The sequence below is a fragment of the Taeniopygia guttata genome, chromosome 3, assembly GCF_048771995.1.
Source record: "Taeniopygia guttata chromosome 3, bTaeGut7.mat, whole genome shotgun sequence".
NCBI classification, from domain to species: domain Eukaryota; kingdom Metazoa; phylum Chordata; class Aves; order Passeriformes; family Estrildidae; genus Taeniopygia; species Taeniopygia guttata.
In genome coordinates, this window is record NC_133027.1 from 16,559,225 (window position 1) to 16,577,678 (window position 18,454).

Sequence of the window (18,454 nt, forward strand, 5' to 3'; positions counted from 1 at the left end):
CAGTTCCCCCAGGATGCCTGGCTATCCAGGCAGAGACATCATCATCCCCAGCCAGGGCATCTTGCAGAGACTGGGAGAAGGATGCTTGAAATGCAACAAGAAATAAAATAAAACTTTTACATTTGTTTAGATATACTTTATTATTATGGGAAGGATTCAGAAGGGGTGGAAAGCAAGATAAGGCCTACTCTCCTACTAAGTCACATTTTATCCAGGGTGCAGAGAAAACATGGTTGGAGGGGAACACTACCACAAAGTTGTTAAACATCTGGAAACAACTGAAGAACCAGATAACCTGCAAAACCAAACCCTTTTTCCTTGAGTCCCAGGCTATGATCTTTAAAATACACTGATTCATGAGGATATTCTGAAGTAATTTCCCAGGTACCACACAAAATGCATAATTAATACCTGTTTGCTGTGAAATTCCTTTTCCACCTGCTATCTTCTATCACTTCTCCACTCAGCTGCCACTTTACAGGTAAATTCACCTCCCACTATTTTTATAGTGGAGAACAGGGACCATTCCATCCTCTTATCTCACTCTCTGACTGAAGAGCTGAGTCTATGAACTCTACTTGGTCAAACTTAAAATAAATAACCAACCAAAATGAAATTAAAAAGCTCTTTCTTCAGATTCAAAACAGTTAGAAAACACATGAAAACTCAGGGAAGGTATTCCTGGCATATTCTGAAACCAGTGTGCACAGATTTTACATTCTCAACTTTATATTTTCAGGCACTTGTATTAACATATCTATTTATTGTGCTCCTTGTTGCAGTGTTAAAATATTTCATTATCATTCAGAGAGAAGGTATGTTCACCTAGAAATAAAAGGATTTAAAACCAAGCTGCCTTAGTGATTCCAATATAAATTACTAGAACTAGATAATTAACTATTCTAACGAATAGGCAGTAATGGTAAATAACTAATGAGACATGATTTATACCCACAAGGATATGTCTTAATACTGATGTGCCACAAAATAATTTTGGGATGGTAAATACCTAAAATGAAATTTCCTCCCCAAATTATAAAAAGTAACATATTTCCTAAATTATTTTGCCTGTGGTATTTCATCAAATAAAATGACAAATTATATTCCCTTTGAAATTCAATGAAGGCCAAATACAATTTTTTTGTGGAATGAAAAATTCTTTCATTTAATCCACTTCATTTTTACTGTAACAGATTTACTACACTCAATTTACTGATGAATTCAATATGGAGACAATGAAATCTTCGGCTTTAGGGTGTAAGATAGTCAGACAGCAAGTGCCAAGCAAAGAAAATCTCTCCCACCACTCCTGCACAAAATCAGGAACACAGCTACAGCTGAGACCTACAGCCCAGTCTTCTTCCAGCTCTCCAAACCTCTCTGCACTTGAATAGAACAAAGTTGTTTAGTCGGAAAAAGACCCAGAGTGACCATCTAGTCTAACTGCAGACCCCAATGCTTCTTTCCAGACAACAACAAAATCTAGACAAGGGACTGATAGCCATGTCTGCTTTTCCTGGGAATTCATGTCAGCTCTCTGGAAAGGAACAACTGGAATTTTGACTTCAAAGAGACCAGATTTTATGGTAGCTCATACCACAAGGGTGATATTTATAAATACCAAATGCAAAGGGAGAAGGAAACACAACTGCCTGGCTTAGCTGAGATTCTCTTTGTTCACACAAAAAGGTTTGCACCCCAGCAGCCCCATTGATGCTCTGCTGGAACTTCACCAGAACACCATGCAGGAGGAGGGCAATGCCTGGACATGACAGCAGATGTACAAGCAACACTTGGTGGTGTTAGGGGAACTCCCCTCTCCCAAAAACTCCCAAAAAAAGCCTGCCAAACAAAATCATTAACAAAGCAATGTGCATCCTATGTCAAAATTATCCATATATTTTGTTATAGTAAAATTGGCACATTATGTTCTTCTACCATAAATGGTGTAACGGAGACCAGAGCTGACCAGCTGATTTCCACACCTGCTGCAACAGCTCATGGTCAGCAGGGAACAGGACTCTGCAAGAACCTGCCTGGAGACCTGCACTGGCAAACCCACAGCATCTTCTCCCCCATTCACTGCACACGCTGTGCTGCCCACACTGAACCGTGGAGAATCCAACCCTTACCACAGTTTTTTTTCTATTTAAGGTAGTAGTCAAGCAGTTATTGAATGTTATCCTGCATTCCTGCTAATTAAGGAGAAGGCTGCAAAACCCCCCTTATTAAATGCCTCCTTCATTTCAAAAGAAGGCTTGATGGGGATGGAAATGCTCCTTCTGTCTCTCTGTATGTTCATACTCACACAACTGCAGACCACACTCAACACAACCATGGCTGCCTCCTGCTGCCTTTGGGTGCCATGAGCCAGTTACAGCAATTAAGCTGCTCACCAGCCAGGCTGTCCCAGGATACAGAGCCCAGGAGGATGCCCACATTGAGCCTCTCTCTCCATCACCCCTCCTTCCAAATGCTGAGGAAGGCCAGAAAGGCTCCTAGAAACACCCCCTCAGGAGACAGTGCTGCATTCCTAGTCCTGGAGTAGCCCCTATCCCAGTGAATCCTGGAGCTGAGAAGCCTAGGAGTGGCAATGCCCATTCCACTGAGTTCCCCAGAAAGGGAGCTGCATCCAAGCTGCTTACAGGAAATATTCCCTGGGCTACTGTCACTCTGCTATGCAATTCCTAGATCACCAAAGCAATGTAGTGAAGCAATTTTTGCACCCACCATCTTTGCAAACCATGCTGACTTTTAGTGGTAGCACCATTCAGACCCATTGCAAAGGAAGTTTTTTTTATCATCTTCATATTTGTCCCAGTAGAGGAAAATCATGCCTCATCTCATTGCATTCCCTTTCAAGAAAGGCCATGATTTTTTTTCTGACCCTCTGGAAACACAGTGGTTGGCAGTCTATCCAGCCTGCAGGCATGCAGCTGGACAGACATGCTGTCTGTAGATATTTCTGACTGCATCCCTTAGCCAAGCTTAACCCTAGGATGCTTGTTTATCTTTGCATTACCAGGGTACCAAGCTGCTGAAGAGTAATGAGAAGGAGCTGAGCAAGGTAAGGATCCACTCCAAATTACCATTTTTTAAAATTAAGACTGGTGAGGCCTGATAAAAGGAGGATGTACAGAACTGCTGGTCAGGGCAGGTCTCATGTGCTTGAATTAGAAGGGTCCTCAAGGCTTCAGGTGAGTGAAACCCACTGCACTCCCTTGGTGACTGCCCAGGTAACTCCACTGGGCATTCCCAAACTTTGCTCCCTCTTACACCAAAGCCCTCCACTTACACCAAAACTTCTTCCAGCAAGTACCAAGTCTAGCTAACACGACAGAGGTCAAAGGAAAATTAAAAGTGTAATAACTCACTGTAGAGGAGAAGGGGGGGAAAAAGTATCGAGTTCATGACTAATCTTTGCAGCTCTTGCCATAGACAGGATTTGTACAGACATGTTGATTTTTTATAAAAATAGTAAATCGTATTACACCCATGCTGCAAGACCAAAGATTCACAACGATACCTTAATACAGCTTAAATAAAAATAGTACTACCTGAGTCAATCTGAGCATGATAATGCTTTGTAATCCCACACTCTTAGGGGATGAACAGTTGTATAGCAGTGAATCAACACGAGATACTTGCATTAGGAGCCATTCCTTTTTCATGCCATATAGCAATATCTCTACAAAATGGAGAAGGCAGGTGGTGTTTGGGGGAGCACAGCACACAGTGGGGAAAACAGGCAATTACAGAGCCCCACTATCTTCCAGCTTGGAAATCTCAGCTAACAGTTTACTTTTTTAAAAGGAAAGTCTGCTTTAGTTTTTCCCCATCACAGTAAAGAATAAAGGAAAAACTTTGAATTTTAAAAGTTTTTGAAAAGTGAGCAATCCCAAAGCCTGTGAGCACTCACGCAGGAGATTCATTCATAAAAACAAACACAGCTGAACAGCAGTGTTGCATAGTCATTCTGGATTTTTTTTCTTAACATCCTTGAATGAGCAAACAGTGAATATGGAAAGTAAATGTGCAGTACAACATAGAAAGGTCTACACAAAGGAGACATCAGTAAAACCTATTTATAATAAGAATGTAAAAGCTGAAGATTCAAAGAGCAATTTTTAAAGGTGGTTAAGGAAAAATTTGGAAGGTTTGATTGAAGACACTTTAAACCATAATTAATTGGTTTAAAATTGTAACAAAGTATTTTCAATTACTTTGTTACATAAGCTACTCACAAAAGGTACTTAATTTGCTATTGTGCTCTTCATTTGTGCTTTTTTAAGAGACATTTTCCAGTTAATTGCACTTCCATCTCCCCTCTCTGTACCCACAGTATAGATTTATGTATGGCAGACATGTGGCACTCACAGTCCCCTCCAGAGAGTAGGGAAAGGTAAAAGGAAAAGTAAACAGAACTGAAAGGTCTTCCTTTCCCCAAGAGGACTTGAGTTTGAGTTCTGAAACAAGGCAGATTTTCAAGTCTGTAGTGCAGATGATGCCCAGGGGAAGGAGACCACAGCCTCAAATTCCTACTTATCTTGCCTGCTCCCTTCTCCTTCTGTGCCCTGTTCCTCGGCCTGGCACTGCTGCTGGGTTTTTTTATTCCTGCAAAGCCTGAATGCTCACAGGAAGGGTGATCCCATGGGACCCTGGATAGGGGGATACAGGTAGGCTTAAAGAAGGCAGAGAAATGCTGACAAGGGTAGTAGAGGCAGAGTCAAGCTGAAAGGCACCAGGACTCAAGGATGAGGAGATTTCGGTGAGCAGGGACGGACATCCTAGTGATGACCAGAGCCAGGTCACGGGGACATGCCCATGGCCTTGCTCTGTGCACAGAACATACAGCATATTTCCAACAAATTTCCCAACAGCAGTGGCAAGAACATTCCTTGATTTCCATGTCTTGCCACAGGTGATCCTGAGATATGTTCAGAAGCTCAGCCCTCCAGTACTTCTTGCAACCTCCCATTCAAGGGGACCCTCCTTCCCACAAACACAAAGGCTGCAGAGGTTTTAACTCAGCTTTCAGTTTAAAAATATAATGTTTCTCAAAGCCAGTTTAGTAGGACAGATCTGTCAGTCTGGCTGCAAAAAGTTTCGCTTCCACGCATCAAACACTCCAGCTTTGGATCAGAGAAGCAGGGAGCCCTATTCCAGACTCAGAGCCCCATGTCCATGCAAGCAGCAGGCAGTTTCTGAAATTATGTTCACACTATCACATGTCCCATCCTCTGCCTTCCCTGGCCATGGGTCACAGCTGCTCATGTGCTCCTCCAGAACAGTACAGAGCACACAGCAATGGCACCGCCATGGCCCCCCTGCAGTGCACCCGTGACAGAGGCAGCCCTCCTGACCACATCCCAGCTCCAACCTCCCAGCACAGCCACCCCAGCAGCACCCTAAAACATGCCAAGGCATGCTGACCCAGCTGCCCATTCAAGTGTCCTGAGCAGGGTGGTCTTGATGGGTGCATGTCCCATCATGTGTCTGGCTCCCTGGTCTTCCCTGCCCAGAGCTGCTTATGTGCTTACAGGCAGAAACACAGGTAAGCAGCTTGCTGCATCAGACCCTGTGGTATCCCAGCAGGAAAGCATCCAAATGTCAACTCCCCCTTGCTTACCACACCCTTCCATGGCCAGCACCCTCAACTCCAGATGTGTGTAGCTGGGGTAAAATTCAAGCTACCTTCAGTCATACACATTTTAGTTTCATACTTTGTTCTGAAGCCATCCATGTGCCGCTGGCCACACGTTACATTTTGGAACATGTCCAATCAGACTCAGCACTGGTCTGCCTTCAAGTCTGTCTCTTACTACACGTTAAACATGAACTGATGTAGCTTGACCACTGTAAGGCTCCGTACAGGAGCTCTTATGATCTGGAGATGTACCTTCTTCTGGTATGGATCATAGGAATTCCCAAACTGAAATCATAGACACACCGGAACTTGAAAACAGGAGGAATACAGACCACTGAAGCATCAAGAAATGTGATTTCCAGGCCACCAAACAATGCTAATCTCTGTTAGCAAAAGTGCATCAGGAGCCCAAGCTCCAAGGAAAGACCACAGGAACTTTTCAAAGCACTATCCAAGAAAAACACGTATTAACCAGTCTAGAGTGGTTTTTTACTCATACCATGTTCAGGTGTTACCTGAAACAAGAAAACAAGAAAAATCCAATTTTAAGTACAATTTAAAGAGACAGTTTAAAATTACCTGGATTTTGCACACATGGTATTACTGTCATCCAACCCATACTCCTTTCTGTCCTCAGAAGAAGAATTTTGTTTCATTTTTCAACCTCTCAAAAAAGAGCCACTGAATATTCAGGTCTCAATGCAGAAATTAGCAATATAAACCATGCAGGTTTACAATACAGATCCCACCCTAGCTGCGGAGCTGGGGAAGAGGAGGGATTCATAAGCTACTGCTCACAAAAGCGTTCTGGTGAAAGGCACATGAGATTCATGATTTGGGCTTGTAAAACTCAAGTTTTAGGAACGTAAGTCTCAATATAGAAAATAAGGATAAAACAGCTTACTAAGTAAGGGATGTTTTTACTGCTGAAAGAGGGAGTTGATAAGATATACATTTGAGGAGTGTTAAGTAAGTCCCTTATAAATACAAAGTAACTGTTTTCTAGCACAATGAACTCATATTTAGGTTGACAGACACACCAAACTCCATCATCCTCCCCTGCCCTGAGAAATTATCAGTGTGGATGGCTACATTTCACCTGTAGGGATACTTCAAATCAGCCTGGGACCATGTGTATCAAAAGGCATCTGATCTATGGGAAATACACAGATTTGGAAGACAGAGAAGTCCATTAGAGGTTTGGGGCACTCTGCCATGGTTCATTAGTCAGTCTCAACACACAAGAGCTCTAATAGCTTGTATCCTGTGCACTAGGGAAATGCAACGAAGGAATGAACTTCCTGAGGAATTAATGGGTAATTATATAATTTGGTTAATCTCATGGGAAAGAACTCTAGAATTGAAAAAGGAAATAGAGTATGTATTTCTCTAGAAACAACGAAAACAAACAGCAAAGGGTGTTACAGAGCAGAGTCTCAGCTGGCACCATTGGCGAGACCAGCGCCAGCAGAGGAAAAGAAATTGCACTGATTGACATGAGCATTTTGCACCTGCAATGGCACCAGTTGGCAGTTCTTAGCGATCTCATCCTCCTGCAGCTCTTGAATGATTTAATGTTTCACTTACTCACAAATAAGAACCTAATGAAGTGCATAAAAATGAAATACATGGGAGCCTTGAGTGCAGGCAGAACAAAATCAGTCACATGTGGCAGAGATTAGCATGGGTTATGCAGCTCATATAACTCTGTGGAGGTTGCATTCCTTTAGATTAACACCTTGGACAGAACAGAGGGAAAAAAATCCTAAGGTTGCTTTCTGACACAAAAAACACAGCCCCGGTGAGATGTGTAGGCTTTTAGTAAAAAATGCAACGTATTTTGTACAGATTTTCCCTAAAGTCAAGTACTTTTTAAAATGTAACACTTCACATATCCAATCTCAGGAAATTATTTTTAGTGCAAAGGTTATTATTAAGTGCAAATCTTACCATTTTGACAACAAACCCCTGCTTAAAGATTAGCCCTGCCAGCTTTAAAATTAAAGCACATAATTAACTCAGCAAATGCAAACTTCTGCACTCAATGCAGAACAAAAAACAACACTTGCATTTTCTATTTCTCGTTTAGTTTTACTATTACTAAATTAAGGAGTGCCTTGAAAGAAGCAGGGTCTGCAAAGTACTCACCACCTATTTTGGAATCTCTTCAGAGAAAGTCCACGGGGCTCAATTACCTGGAAGGGAAGACACAAACCAAACATGCTTTACATTACAGCTTTTCTCTAAGTGACAATCTTGGCCTCTCCAGTAAAAACTACTGTTCCCAAGTTAAAAAAAAAAAAAAAACCAAAAAAAAAACCAACAACAACAACAACAAAAAACCCCAGAAATAGTCTAAACATGCAAAAACCCCTGCTCCAGTTCTTACCCTAATTACCCTATAATGGGAAACAACTTTGTTTTGTATTTGCGTTTTATTATTTGTTCTGAAATATGAAATATTTCTATATTGAAAAATGCACAGATTTGTCTTGAATTCAGACAGCAAATTCTTCTGACATTCAATAATCTGTTGAAATCACCCTTCTTATTTTAAATAGTTTTTTGTAAAAAGTCATCTTTCAAAATAAGTAAGTATCAAGTTCAGATTCAGAAGGTTTGCTTGGCTTATACCACAGAATATTTTTACACCAAGATGTAAAACCTGGAACAAAATAAATGAAAAATATGAAAGCCAGTTCCGAGTTTACTCCAGCCACTAAGTGTTGCTCTGAAAGGTTAGAAATCACTTTTTTTTCACTGAGCATGCTTCTCAAGGAAAAAGAATATGATAATTAGCATCCCATAAGCATCTGTCAGCTCTGAATGCTGAGGGTTCATTAGCCTTTAAGGAGCCGGAGATAAGAGCACCAGGAGCAAGGTTCACCTTCTCCTGTGATTCCTAATCTCTCAAAATCTGTGGATTAGAAAATCGAAAGCAAGTGACTTGCTCTGACTGCCTCTCACAGAGCTGACCATGATTTTCCTCCACCACCAAGGCCAAGGTCAGCTGGGAAGAATTCATCTTCTCCAACCCAATACACCAATTTCTTTCCTGCCAGATCCCTGTCTGACCCAGTAACCCTGTAACTTCTGCAAACAAAAGCCCACTGTGTTTAGGTGCCTCCAGCCCACACCTAGCACCCATGCTTGGTCTGCCTAATGCCAAACCCCAGCCACAGACATCCCAGACAAAGCCTCCCAACAGTCTCCTTTGACACTTCACCATCCCTACAAGCAGGAGTTCCTGCTTTTCATTATACCACTCACATTCATTTCCACTGGTCCTTACCCCTACAGACACAGGGTTTCATATTTCTCCCCTTACAGCAAGCTGCTGCTGTTTGCTGACACTGTAAACTCCTCGTGCCAATCCTACACCTTCTCTCCAGACCAAACACCCTTATTCCTTCCCATCTTTCATCTTGAGTCCTGTTATTTAGATTCTTACTGGCCTTTTTGATTTTTTTTACATCTTCCCTCAGTGCAGTGCCTCATGCAGGCTTTACTACTCCAGCAATGCCAAAGCACCAGGTGAACCCTTCACTGGACACAAAGTCCCCCCCCAGTGGAAGCATGTGTCTGCTGCTGTTGGGGCAGGATGATGCTGCAGAAGCAATGTATGACCCACCATGACCCCACAACACTTTTCAGTGGAGGTCCTTCAACCACCCCTGAGTATTCTGTACAGCCAACCCACTCACCAGAGACAAATGCAAGCCCACACTAAAGCCTTTTGGTGGGAATGATGGACCCTCCAAGGTCATCTTCTGATTCTGTCCAAAGTTACTTGAAAATCAAATAACTTTCTCCTGCCAAGTACTTGTAATATCCCCTAGTTTGGTGCTACTTGTTGAGTCTGAACCAGCATTTTATCAAATGCATCAGTAACAATGATCCATGCCATAGGGTCCACTTCTGTAAATTCTCACCCAACAGTACTTCTGAGCTTGATCACACACAGAAGTTAAGTCTGGATCATGGCCAGCACACCTACCTTGCACTATCCATAAGTTTCAACCAAATTCTTTTCCTTATTTTTTTCCATGAATATCAAAACATCACAAAAACTTAACTAGGATTGGAGTAGATCATATAATCTGCTCTTTTTCTATCTACAGAACCTGTTAGCCTTCTCCAGAGAACAATTAGGATGTCTGACATTATTTGTTCCAAACTAACCCATGCTGTTACTCAGCACCCAGAAGATGACTAGTTTGGAAATAATTTATTAACTTCCAGAAAAACACTGTAATAAAAGTAAGAGTGTCTGCACTGCCATTCCATCTCCTCCTTTAAAAAAAAATTAGTACTATATATTTTGGTTTTTGATTGTTATGGTAACCTCACAAATTCGCCACAGGTTTTCAGAAGTAAACATCAAGATGAAAAGAAGTCAAGCAGCCAGCAGAAATACAGCTCCTTCTACAAATCACAAGAACAAAACAAGAGTCACAGAGGTGAGGTTAGGGTATCCTGCCCTGACATGGGGTCACCAGTCATCCCCTGAGGTGTCCTCTCCCCTGATGACTGGTGGGTGATGCTGGTTGAATGTCTTGTACTGAAGACCAACCTTCCCACATGCATCTTCCCATCATCTGGGGAGCAATTTCAAACAAACTTCCCTAAGGGCCAAAGAGCCTAGAAGGAAAAATAAAGGCAAAGACAAAACCCCTTAAGTGTGTGCCTCCTAAATGATTGCGTTCTTATTTTATCCTGGTAGCTTCCCTCATCAGTGCAGGTTTTAATTGCACCAATCTTCTGCTCCCAGGAAGTAAATTCCAACATATTTTCTGTTACCATAAAATTTTATGTTACTCTTGAGATCCCTGGGCAGGTACTCATAAATGCTGCAACCTGGCAGCAACAAAAACATTTAAGCAAATCATTTTAGATTCAACATCTTTTTATGATAAAAACTTACTATCCTTATCTTACAGAGTGATGGATGTTATTTCTTCAAGTTGCAAAACAAATGAACACCAATGGAAAAACAAGATAAGGACTGAATTTGGTCCATGGCAAAATAGGAAACACAATCCACAAACTCTTTTCTCTTCTGTGTTGCTGCTACAAAATTGTTGTACTTTCTCCATCCAACAAGCCAAATAGTGCAATATTATTTGGCCATATTTATATGCTCAAAGTGAATGGAATTTCACAGTCCAGATGCTGGATTTTGGCATTCTAAAAGACTTTCAGGGATGTCTGAAATCATATAAAACCTTTGTTCCAACTTGCAGGAGTAGAGGGTAATTGGATAGCACACATTAATTTCTATGTTTACAGTCCACGCAGTATTCAAATTCACTGACAATTAAAAGTATGCTATAAATGAATTAGCAGAAGAAACTCATGGCAGAAATTAAATTACAAAGCAGAATTAAAGGAAGAGATGTCAGAAACTTTTGGAAGCTGGGCAGGAAGAGGTGAGTGCATCAGTCTACTATTTTCAGAGCTGCTAGCAAAAAGCTGAAGAAGAAGACTGCTCCAAATAATCACGTGAAAAGAGCCTCCTTACAAAAAGGGCTTAATTGAGAGACCTGAGAAACCAAGGTGACACATTATTTTTTCAGAACACATTTTGATCTGACAGGGCTAAAACTCCCTCTGAGGGGTCAGATATCACCCGCCCCTGCCTGCACCACAAGCATTGCAGCTCCGCCATGTCCTGCAGAATCCTTGGACAGGCCTTGGCTTGTACCAAAGGCACTGCAGACACATTTACTTTTCTTTTGTCTTGTTTTTCGAAGTGATTTTAACCCCATTCCTTTACTTTGAATCATAGGTATTACATTTTAAGCAGATTTCTTTCTACTGAATGGAGAAGCCTCAAATGCTGTGGTCGGTTTTCTTCCTGTAGTGTCTTATTTCACCCTGCCCTGTTCTAGCCTCCATTTGCTCCCCTTTGGGTGATACTATTCTTCATCAGTCTTGATGCCATTTACCAATAAAGCCCTCCCACACCTCCGAGGTTCAGCTTTCATAACTGCATTAAGACAAATCAATACTGTTATTAACATTGCCACGTTTGTGGATAATGTGACCTGCCTGCAAACGCCGCATGCAGCAGTGGAGATACTCCCAGGACTACATGAAGTCTCTGCACTCCCTTATTTGTGATTTCTTTTTCAAGTAGACCCTGCTATTTTATAAATTTGGGGTGGTTTTTTTTATCTTTTTCTTGCAAATGCAAACTGATGAAGGCTTGTAGGACACAATTTTGCAGTTCCCTTCACGTGTGGGTAGCAATACTCCACGGACATTCAAGAACTAATTGTCCCGTTGCTTTGCAGTTGGACTCAATGACCATTGTAGGATCTTTATAACTGAACTGTTCTATTCTACTCTAACTTTCCTCCAGTCTCCCCCAGCTGGCTCACTGGTCTCTCACTACTGCACCTCAGCTTTGCTGATTTTCTGCACATGCTTGTGGATGCATCCAGACAGCACATACAGCCATGCCAACACTTTTCCTGGCTGACCAGCAGCTCTGGAGTGTGTCCACCAACCCCTTCCTCTAATGCACAGTCTCTTCCCACTCACGTCTCACCCCCTTCTCCTCCCCATCTTTCACACCAGGCCTATAAGCCACCATGCCTGGAGCCCACCTCGGCATATGATTCAACCCACAATGCCAGGAAAGAAATTCCCTGGCAGAAGCAGAGGCCTCTAGGCCCCTACATTCCAACAGAGCTGTTGGTCAGTTCACTCAGGCCACCAAAGGACAGTCACTACCCAAGAGCGCTGCCAACCTGACTCAAGAGAGCCCAGATGCCATCGCAGCCCAGCGCAGGCTGCTGGGCAGGTTTTCCAGCCCTTCCTGACCTCCAGGATGCTACAGTTAGGGAATTAGACACTGGCTAATGTAAAAGCTAATTCAAGTGTTCTTCTCTGTTCAGCCCTGCTGTGGCTGCAGTGCAGAAACACCTCGGACTGTGCATCACCTGAGAGGCTGGTACTGCTGAGCAAGATTGATGCTGTGTCCACAGCATAAACTGCTGCCCTCCTTTTTCTGTCTCAGATTTCTGTAGTGGCACCTCTCCCATTACCATTTCACCTAAGCAGTGTGCTTGCAACACCCTCAGTAACTACAATAATAGTAATAACACCAGAGCATGGAGGCAACACCAAGCACTGACAGTATCAGGAAACAGCAACAGGGAGACGTTCAAAACATTCTTCGAGGCCATGGATTGCTTATTTGGAACACCTTCTACACCTATTGACTGAACAGCTTCAACAGGCTCCCAGGCTGCTTTGATTTCACATGCTGTAAAGCAGCCTGCATTTTTAGCAGGTGTCCAACTCCTGCCAGCTCTCTGCCTCCAGGGTTTCCCTTCTGCAATTTACTTAGACAACCTTTTAATATGAATTTTCACAACCTGAAGGCTGTTGCTGTATCACTGGTGCTTACATCTGTTCACAAAGTCACCCTGACACTGCTTGATGAATATAACCTGCAGCAGCGAAGTGAAATGCAAAGCCAGGTCCACCCCTCAGCAGGGAAAAAACCCCAAAGAATTGTAGAGGTAGAATCATAGAATAGTTTGGCTTAGAACGCACCTTTAAAGGTGATACAGCCCAACACCCCTGCAATGCACAGGGACATCTTCAGCTAGATCAGGTTGCTGAGAACACCTTCCAATGTCACCATGAATCTTCCCAGGGATGGGGCATCAATCACCTCTCTGAGAAACCTGTGTCTGTGATTCACCACTCCCACAGTAAAAAACTGTTCCTTACATCTAGTCTAAGGCAACTTTCTTTTGGTTTAAAACCATTACCCCATATTGTACCATCAAAAAACCAAACAAAAATCAAAACAATTCCAAAAACACAAAACAAACAAACAAAACCCCCCAAAACAAACAAACCATAACCCAGCTTAAACAAAGGAGAGTGGGTCTGCTGGGTGTTGCAGGGATGGTGGTATAATCTCTGCCCTGCTTTCCTTCAGTTTCCCTTGGCAATCAGTCTATCAGGTAAGTCAACAAGTCTTTGAGAGCACAAGATATTCACCTGGGAGCTTAAATTAAACTCTCAAGTGAGTAAAAGACCAACATCTTTCTCTGGAAGGCTGTGACTTATGCTCCTGCCCAAGCAGGAACATCACACCTTAGCTGTGAGACATCAGAGTTGGGCTCACAGAAGTCACAGATATCCTACCAAGTGAATACATCTATTGCCTTAGATTTTTCCTGTGGGATTTTAGAAAATGCTCTGTGCTGCCCTGTATAGGTTCATAGCATATCTGCTCTGCTGGAGCTCTCCTTATAGCACAGAAACACTTGGAGCAGACTCCAAAATGGTAGCACCTACACTAGCAGCTTAGGTGTACAGTGACTAATTGTTGTTCCACGCCTCTAAAACCCCCATTCTGAGAATTCCCAAAGGTTTATTTACTGAACACAGTTGCAACTGGTAGTTAAATAATTGACAGCCTGAAGCCTTCTGTACAAGAGTCTTATCTCTGACTGATATTATCATAACAAGCAGTGATCCCTGCCAGATTCAGGGAGACAGCAGGGAACTCAACAGAAGCCAGAAGAAGCTTTTGCAAAGGAGAAACCTGAATGCGAACCAGGCCTTTCAGGAAACACATCATGGGCTGCTCTGTAACAGATTCATCTCGGTGGAGGCAGAAGAAATTCCCCCTGCCCCAATTTCCAGATTGCATTTCTGCATTATATGTCAGTTTTGGCTCCCATCCCGCCTGACTTCCCTTACTGAATCAAAAAGTTGTTTAGATGTTGGGGTTTTTTCCCCAGGAAGACTATTGACAAATGCCACATACTGCCTGGTCTGACTTGCACATTAGCAATCAGCCTTCAGCTAAACACAGTACAGGCAGCTGGGGACAGAACAGTGCCACTTATTTATCCTATTTCCTCTTAAACTTTTTTCCAATACAATTAACTAAATTGTGCAATTACACATTCATTGGCCAGGAAGTTTGTCTCTTCCCCTTTTTAGCCTCCTTTTGAGTTGCATTTCCCTGCTTCACAGGATGCTCTAAACTAAACATTACATTCAAGTTACACAAAAAAAGATTTGGGAGTGATAGAATGAATGAGGAAGGTCACGGGAAGGGAGGTATCTGCTAAAATAAGATTTGCTAAGCAGCTACACCGGACCTAGTGTCAACTGCCTTTTATTACAGCAGACTGCAATGTATATTAGCTAAGATACCAGATGGAAGGACAGAAGAGATCAACAGTTGAAATAGTTCAAAAACTTTCCAAGGACTGAATGAAACCTCAATTAATTCAAAACCCAAATTATAGTGATATAAGCTGTTATGCCAGAGCCAAAGTGCCTCACATAACCTTAATCCTCTCTGCATATTGAGGCTCTTTTATGCTACATAAAACCACACTCCAGCTACAGAATATGCAGCTGCATTTAAATTAAGTTTATCCCAAACCAGTGCTCCTGGGCAGATCATTTATTAATTTAAAAAAATCTACACACTCTCATCTTTATAAGGGGAAAACCACCTTGGAAGCGAAGCAAAAACCAGATACTCCAGTGTCTTGTTAACCTCCAGAGAGCTAGAAAAGCAACATTAAGTGCAAAATTTCCAGCACACATCAATTGCAGTGTCAGAGGCTGTAAAATATCAACCTGGGGTGACAAAGATTTTTCAAAGCTGAGGGGTCTTCCCTGTTCTGCCAGGACAGGCTGCCACTTCCTCACAGGCAGCCCTCCTGCAGCCCATAATTTCGCTTGGCACAGTCTGTCCCAGCACACCAGGGCACGTGCAGATGGGTTCAGCCAGCAGCAGATGGGTTCAGCCAGCAGCAGGGCTCTCTGGAACACAGCTGGGCAAACGCCTCCTCAGGAGCCACAGGGACACCTGGGTAACAATGCTGGAAGCCCCCTCATCTTTTTACTCGGTTGGAGCCATGACCTGTGAGAACCCAGTCTCCTGGAGAAGTCTGACAGTGACCATCTTAATGTCTTTGAGACCTGTCACCATTGCTACTCCAGTCAGGGAATTTCCCCTCTCCTTTCAGCCACTTGTGACTGCCAGTTAAGAAATGGCTTTAAACGGAGGCTGGTATCACGAGCAGGAGCCTGGCAGCTCTGTGGCTAGATGTGGGCAGTGAAATGAGATGGGGTGCAGAGGAGACAAGCGATGACAAACTGGCACCCTGCAAGCCCCACAGCACACAGCCACAGGCTGGGGAGACACCAAACCTGGCACAGGGATGCCATGGTCACAGAGAGACAAGGCAGTGCTGGCTGGCACTGAGTAGCTCAGCCTATGGCACTGCTCTGCCCCAGCACCTGCACATCTTCCTCAGGCCCTGCTGCGTTCCAACACTGGGCACGACACAGGAGTGTGCTGGTGTGGAAAGCCACAGGCACAGTGTTAAACCCCTCATGGTACTCACGTGCCACAGTCTGTCTAAGGCTACTCCACCTCAAGGCACACTTCTCACAAACCCCTGAGGAGCCATTAATATTCAATAGTCAGCCTGGACTTTTGCATGCATACATCTTAATGGTATCAAAACTTCCACCAAGATGTTTTTGCAATGCTTTCCTGGAACTGAGCAATCAGTGCAGAGCATTTTTGTTAGAAACGTGTCTTCCCACTAAGCATTAAAAGCCATCAAACCCATTAGTGATACATAGAAGACACCAGCACCAGCAGTGGGCATTAAACATCTGAAAACAAAGCCCAGCACAGCTAATTCAAAATGTCCCAAAACAAATGGGAATAACCAACACCTGGCTGTGAAGACCCTGGTGTTCAGAAGGTGATGGCTCAGCCAAATCTGAGGAAGATCATCCTTGAATATGTTCTGCAACAAATCAGAGCTCTGAAAATGGCCAGCAAGTGCACCTTCATTTCCAAACTGTGCATTCTGAATTACACCCATAAAAGCAAGCATTCAGTAAATTCAGCTGTTTCTGGTGCTATCAGTTCAGAACAGTGTGCCTTACTTAAGGGACAGGACTTCTGGGAAGCACACCCCATATAAACAGCCTGCCAACAGCCCTCAGCAGGGGCCACAAAAGACACAGTCAAACACCAGAAGACCTGAGAGAAGAGAAATCACAGTTGGTGTGACTGAACAGACCAGATCTGGCAAACCCCATGGATAGCAAGACATTTTGTTAGAAGAGAGACAGGGAGATCCCCACCTGTGACAGGTTTAGCAATTGCATCCATCCCCCATTCTGGACAGTCCAGTGGTACCTTGGCAGGTGTCAGCAATGGAATTTTCCCCTGCAAAGATTCCTGTCTTCTTTGTGACTGCCAAAGAAGCATTGCAGGAGTCACAGATTATTCAGCCTGAAACTGCAAGCTGCTTTGGAGGGCTGTTCCATCTGAACAGGGCAAGACGGATTCTTTGCTCCCTTGCAAATCCCACCAGGTCAGAAGGCTTCCCATGGGGACAAACCTGGCTGGGAAATTCAGCCTGCAGGTTCAGGGAATCCTTAAGAAAATAGGAGATGAGGGCTAGAGAATGAATTAAAGTATGATTTTTCCTATCTCCTGAGACAAACACAGCTCTTTGTCACAGAGCTTTAGGGCCAGATTTAGGAATGAATGCCATTTTAAGAAGCGTGACACCAGCAGAACAGAAAGTTGAGGCTGCAGTCTACAGAGCTGAATCTCATTTACTTTCAGACCATTACCACTGCTTCAATTACCCTCAGCTGGAATGAAATCTAATTTCCATTAAAAAAAAATATCTTTTGATGCATCTTCTGACAACCGTAGAAGAAACCCTGACTGGTCCTGGCAGAGCTGCTGCTCCTGGGACAAGGCTGGCATGGAAGATCACAGCACCTCAGGCTCACATGGTGTTCCCTGGGGGGACAGGCATATGCAGTGACCAAACTCTAGACATCCAGAGAAGGGGCTTCAGACATCACCGAGGGTGCAGCACCCAGTGAACCATCCCCAGCCGACGAGCAGGGGAACCACCTGAAATGAAAAGGTCTCCCACAACTGATTTCAGCCTGTTTGTTTCATATCAAGCCTAAGCCAAGGGAAATAATTTGCCATGGGATTTGGGGAAATCTGGCTTCTTACATCACGGGTGGTCTTGGTCTGCCATCCTCCACCTGGATGCAGCCATCTAGGGTTCATTGTACAAAGCCACCAGAGAGGCTGGACACAAGCACGTGCTCATTCCCATTTAAATGGTTCTGACTTTCAGAAACACATGTTATTCTGCAACTGTCAAATATCTGTGTTTTCAACCCACGTTTTATTTGGCATAAGTGCCTCCTTTAATAAACTCTGACACACAGGAGCACCCTTTTTCTGGAAAGCCTTCCAGAAGCAAAGCTGACATACATGAGCTCAAGAGCAATAAAAATCAGCCCAGCAAAAATCGTGGTGACAAACCATGGAGGGCTTTATACTGATCCCACTTTCTTTCCCCCTGCCCCTGTACAGTGACTCCAGCTCTCTCAGTACAAGAGCTTTAGGAGGATGGATAACACAGAAGTGAGACCAGAGAGGGCCACACAGGGGTACTGACTGTTGAAAAAGAACCTTGAATTGGATAGAAACTAGAAGGAAAAGCAGACACCCCAGCTTGTTCCAGGACAGCACTTTGATCACTCTGCAGATGATGAAAGGCAGCTGCCTGTGACACCCACTGGCCAGGCAGCACCTGCCAGGCCCCTGCTCCCAAGACTAGGCTTCAAGCTTCTGCCTTCCCTTCAGCTCTGGCAAGGGACATACTGAGTTTTCAAGCGTCTTCTAACATACTGAACAGATGTTACTTCTAGGCCCTTTCCTAAGCACTGTGAAGTTTGGTTGCTTTTAATTTTTGA

The 18,454-nt window shown here is 43.5% G+C and overlaps 1 protein-coding gene across 4 annotated transcripts in view; it reads right to left on the bottom strand.

The window, feature by feature from the left end:
- The window catches only part of HPCAL1 (hippocalcin like 1), a 64,515-nt gene that overhangs the window by 40,714 nt on the left and 5,347 nt on the right, over positions 1-18,454 (bottom strand). For 3 of the 4 annotated variants that reach the window (XM_030267221.4, NM_001164353.1, XM_030267222.4), the window contains 1 exon segment: positions 7,796-7,842. The exons of the other annotated variant lie outside the window; for it this stretch is intronic. The gene's annotated coding sequence lies outside the window, so the exon portion shown is untranslated. 4 annotated transcript variants of the gene reach the window in all.